Here is a 6054-nt window from a genome sequence, read left to right as displayed (position 1 = left end):
CAACCAGTTCGTTCTCCTCCCGGGAGCTAAGATGAGCCGCGATGACAGATCCAGGGTGAGCACATGACTGCTTGTACAGTAGGCAAGTTCTGTACACACGCATACCGTTTCAAAGTGAACTCATCTTACGCTTCCTCTCTCCCGAAGAGCCCTGAATTAAACAAATAGCCATCTGAAGGAAAATAGAAGTCGTCATTTAATTTCAAATGGCGAGCATGCATACTAATTCCAGCTAATCTATCTTAAGTAACTGCCAGTAAGGTGTTGGTCATCGCTGAAATATGTTGGCGACTTCCCTCTGCGGGTTTCTATTATTTGCAATGCCAAATACAATACAATTTCTTTTGCAGAACACGAAAGAAGATATTTTGAAGAATGTTGGTCACCAAACAACATTAAACCCCATTGACTTCCATTGTATGGAGACAAGACCACTGAGACATTTCTCAAAATATCTTCTTTGTGTATATAATAGAATTGTTTCCAGTCAAAATACAAAAACATTGTTAAATCTATAAACCAAGTGCGTGTAAGTGAAAGAACAGCGTACATCCTGCTGCTAAAAACTGCTGCCCAAGCAGAGTTGGAAGGCTAACCTTTTCAGTTTCCAGTAATGCTAAAACTCTTCATTCAGATGAGTTTCCCAGAAGCAAACAAGCCATTTCTGCATTGTCTTTATTTTGCATCTGCCTCCACACCCAGCTGGTGAGAAGCGAGCTACAGTTAACGCAGCGACGTGCACTTAAAACGAAACTGAGGCATGGAGAACTGAGACAGACCTGCGGCCACGGCCCTACACCACAAACGGCAGATCTTGAGGTTGACTTATGAAGACGGTTATCTGGTTCTTCTGGGCACAGCTGAGACGGATCATGTGACAAAAGTGACATTTATGCATATAGTGAGTCCGTGCACAGGTTGGATGACATGAATATGTCATTTTGTGTAGGTATGGAATCAGGTGTGTTATGAATCATGCATAGAAAAACGAAGAGCTTTAAATGTATTGCTCATACATGGTAAGTGTGAGATTAACACCGTGTCTACACCGGACACGACCGGCACGATGCAACGTGACAAAAGATATAAGGAACGCATTAGAATCCATTATAATTTTGACCAGAACGGATTTGGCGCGTCCTGTGTAAACACAGTGTAAGGGTTAAACTTAGGTTGTACTGCAGATATTAAGGGAGTGATTCGCCAGAAATACGTGTTTTTCTTTGTCCTTGGTGTGTTATAAGTTGAATTAGACACGTAAAATGCAAAAATTTAAGTGTCAGAACAAAAAATGTATTTTATCTAGAAGTGAATGCTCACCAAGACCTGCCTGAAACGCCTCGTGTAACCACACCCCCACAAATCTACGTCAGTTCGTAACACGATTTCACCTAGACCGCCCAAATCCAAACGCAAGTAGGGTGGGTGTACCTGTCAGTACAATTGCTTTGGAACCTGATGTTCCAAATATGGTAAGAGGCCTAACATTTCCGTGCAGTATTCGACCAATCACTACGCACTAGTGAACTGGCCAATCATAGCACACCTCGCTTTTCACAGCGATGAGCTTTGTAAAATATCAGCGTGTTTTAGAGAGGTGGAGCTACAGGAGGAGATACAAACATGCACGGTGTGTGGAAAATACATTTTAGCTGCGACCAATGGCACATTTAACAATTCTCCTAAGGGACAACCCAGCTAAAAAAACATGTATTCACCCTTGTGTCATTTCAAACCTGAATGAGTTTCTTTCTTCTCCAAAACCCATAAGAAGATATTTGGACTAATATTGGTACCCAAACAACACTGACCATTGACTTCCATGGTATGGGTACTAAACCACTGAGACATTTCACACAATATCTTCTTTCATGTTTCACGGTAGAAAGAATCAAATGCACATTTTAAACAACATGTGGATGAATAAATTCTGATACATAGTTTTTCCTTTGAAATCTCTATGTCCATCAGAACAAAGAAAGTAATATACATAAGGACGTCAATCGTTTTGTAAGTACATTGTTGCATTGTTACCTGTACAAAAAAAATGTTTACAAAACTGTACTACACTGCAGTGCATCATGGGAGTCGATTTACAGAAGCTCTGCTATGCGAGTGCATAACGTAATAGCCATCATGCAACTTCTTAAACCGCTCCCCTCCGTCCACATCTGTTAGTTTCTCTTGTAGCTAAAAGAGAACAGCTCTGTTTAAAATTTCATCTTATTTATGCAGCTGCCGGGTCTGAATAGCTCCTCAATACCATCATAGTTGTTCCTTATTGTCCTTCTCGACCGCTCGTGGACTACGGCAAGGTTCTCATGCTTTTCCAGCTGTCCAGTCACAACATCAGAGTTAACCTTTCACCCCGCCTCCACCCCCGTGGTAAATTGACAGTAGGGTTTTTCTGTACTCTGCCATTTTCTTGACTTTTAATAGAGATTTCAGATGGCAGCATGCGTGCAGGTGTGTTGTCCCCATTTCCCCAGTTCCCATGACATTAACCGAACGCTATGTAGTTCGTGTAATAAGTGCTGGATTTCGTATTGTGTCACACCTATGTAGGACGTGCTGAGTGTGGTTTGTCCTCGTCTTTCTAGTACAATGCTTCAAGCCCCCTCAAGAGCATCGCATACAAGTGACCTTTAGCACGATGACACATGCTTCCGCAGGCCAAAACCACCTCGCTGCAGCGTTAGCCGAGAAATTAATAACGGCAGCCTCTCATTTACCGATCATGACCCGACATGTTCCTCGTCGCATTGCTGACTACACGCAGAACCTCTCTGAATGATCTGTGGGCTAATTATGGGCTGTCGAAGCTAATTGTGTTATGCATAGCCGCCCTGGGGTTCCAAAGGCCTGCCTTGCAAATGGCATGATTTATGGCAGCACTCTCCCGTAAAAGGCCACCGCATCCTTTCGGTTCCAAACAGGTGGGACGGCAACCGGAACGCATCTCCTGTGGCTCGGAGAAATGGCCCCTGATTCTGGATAAACTTTCTAGGGTTATATGTCAGCTCTGAGAAAACATCTTAAAAGATCAGCAAGGCACATAACTTAAAGGATACCGTTACTTTGTGAATACCAGCTGACTTGCTTGATAAATAACACAGGTGCTGAGGCACTTGGCATTTAAAGTTTGGTGCCGAGCCGGGGTACTTCGCCCGACACCGACATGTAGCAGCAGCCCTGCAAAAAGACTAGCAAACAAAATCCAGGAGACCTTATACAGCCGTGTAAACTAACACATGCTGTGGTTGCTGTCTCGTGCCTCACAGAAAAGCTCCCTGAGGTTTGACTGAGTGGAAAATACAGCCAACCCACGCGTACCCGAAACAGAAGTGTCAACTCTGCAGCGAGAAGAAACACAGGCAGGGTATAACGGCGCAAACCCTTTATCTGTGCAGCTGGATCCCTGGGAAAGCTACGCTACCAATGCGACACATGCATGTGTTGATTAGAGAAACCCCTTGCAGAGGGTTTAAAGTGTATCGCCTTTCTGGTTAACACGAGGCGGTAGCTTCATTAACATAAAAGATATCAGGGGATGACCGGTACTATGTTAAAGGTGCCGTCCCCTACACTGTGTTCGATGGGAGTGTTCAAATGTTTCAGATGTGTCAGGTCTAATAACGGTGGGCTGACGCACATGATGATTATGAAGAGAAATGTCAAATCAACGATGTTTGTAGGAACATATATATGATTTTCACCTACGATAAACGCACACTGTAACTAAGACCAAAATATTGTAGACATGGTGGAGGGATCTTCAAATTTGGGGTAATAACCCAAACCAAACCTAGCAACACACTTTTTTTGGATATCAATTAGTCTGTTCCTGTAAATACACTCCAAAAATGAATTTCTCATCACTTTCACTCGTTTTATTGCACAAATATCTACAGATTCTTGAAGTAAGTGAATGTCTTGTTTTTTTAAATGAAAAGTCAACAAAATAAGTGACTTGCTCAAAACAAAAAATAACATCTACCACGAGGGCAAGTAAACTACACTTACTCGCATACTAAGATACTTTTTCTCCTTTAGGCACAAAGTCACTTACGTTTACAGGACAAAGGCCACAAGACAAAAATCTTTTCAAAATTATTAATAAAAATATATTAATTTATAAATTAACATTATGTGTATTGCCTCATTACTGGATGACAAGAATTCACAATTAATATCCTGAATCTTTTAGCTTCTCAAGTAAATTGATCTTTACATATTTGCATCTCTCATCCTTTTATGGTACTGTAAACAGAACGCTGTAAATCCAGCTGAGACTGAGAAAAAAGAAAAAACGAGTCAGACTGAAGAAATGAATGAACACAGGAAACCTCACTCTGGCAGGAAGTGGGAACGGCTGCTATGGCAACGCAGTGACAGAAGAAGCCCTGGCGGAGTTCGCGCGAATCGCTGCCTATTGACGTCATTTCGCGCACGGAGAGAGCGAGTGAGAACAGCTGCAGAAGACATAAAATAAACAAAGGACACGTGAACCCGGATGTGCTTACAAAGGTTACGCGGTAGCCATCATGTTCGGAAAAAGCACCGCCTCCTCAAATAATCTTTAGTTGGGCGTTTATTTAAATATCAGCATTATTTCGGGTTTTTATAAATCGCAAATTTGAGGCTGCTGGATGGCTTTTGATTTATGAACTGAATGAGCAGTCATTGCAATAACATTCCAGTTTGTGTAACTTGAATTTGCTTGCAATTGTACCTTGCATGTTGTTTTATTTATCGCAATATTTCCAGATCCTGTGATAGAAATAAACTTGGGTGCATGTTTGACAGTGTGTGTTTATTCAATTGTGTTGCTTTAATGCTTATAACCAGTGTTGGGTAAGTTGCTCTGAAAAAGTAATTAATTACTAGTTACTCGTTACATATTCAATAGTGTAATTAGATTACTGTTTAAATTACTCTGTCCAAAAAGTATTTAGTTACTCATTACTAATTACTTTCTATATCCTACATCAACCTTAGTTAAGTGATTCAAGGATGGACATAAAACAAGTTATTTAATTCATTCAAATAAATAATATTATTAACTGACCAAAGTATTACAAATGTGAGAATTATACATCAAAGCACAGATTTTAAAGTAAGACTTTGAATTTTGATGTCAATTACACTATTGCACACGCATATATTGCACAAAGTAACTGCAATTAAATTACAGAAAACATATGAGTAATCCCTTTACTTTTTCAAGGGAAAAGTAATTAAATTACAGTAACTAATTACTTAGTAACTAGTTACACCCAACACTGCTAATAACCTATTATAAAATGTTAAATGGTCTCTAAGTTGCATTGAGTGAACTCTGAGCTGAATGGAAAAATGCGAATCTCTTCTTTAAGATTTTCATTTTTCCTAAAAAAGTATTTTCTTTATATTTGTAAGCTGCCCATCACTACACAATTACTGGACCAACTGTGCGTTGCATCTTCACCTGTAATTGCATGTTTTTACTTGTTAATTTCACAGCGTTGGTGCTATACAGAGCCTGAAAGATAATTGTAGTCTAGATCAATGAATTGAAGCATTGTTCTTAAGAACCGCTTGGTGACATTCCTCCGATGACCTTCCACTAACCTTTGCCACCTTTTCTTTTCTCAATAACCATCTGAAGCCGAATGTACACTTCAACACTAAAGTGTTTTAAAGTCGTTTTGTGAAGAACGATTTAAATGACACCTTTGTTGTTCACTGTTTACTTGTGTCTAATGCGGTTGCATGACAAAATGACAGAGAAGAAACGGTGTGTTTTGCAATCAAATCTTTATGGCAAAGAAACGTTAGAACTTTGAAACATGCAGAGCGATGAGCTTTTTTAGCACGAACAGCTATAGAATATGATCTCAGTTTTAACTCCTCCGGATTTTCTCGCTCTTGCAGACGAGCCCGAAATGAGTGAATGAATTGAGTCAGTGGTTTCCTTTTAAGCTGCAATGAAAGAAATAGTATGTGGGCAACTCTTCTGGGTATTCTGAGCAGCGATCTGTAATGCGTGTTCGTGTGTTCGACAGAGTGACAGGC

The sequence above is a fragment of the Triplophysa dalaica genome, chromosome 10 (assembly GCF_015846415.1).
Source record: "Triplophysa dalaica isolate WHDGS20190420 chromosome 10, ASM1584641v1, whole genome shotgun sequence".
Classification (NCBI taxonomy): domain Eukaryota; kingdom Metazoa; phylum Chordata; class Actinopteri; order Cypriniformes; family Nemacheilidae; genus Triplophysa; species Triplophysa dalaica.
This window is presented reverse-complemented; position numbering follows the sequence as displayed.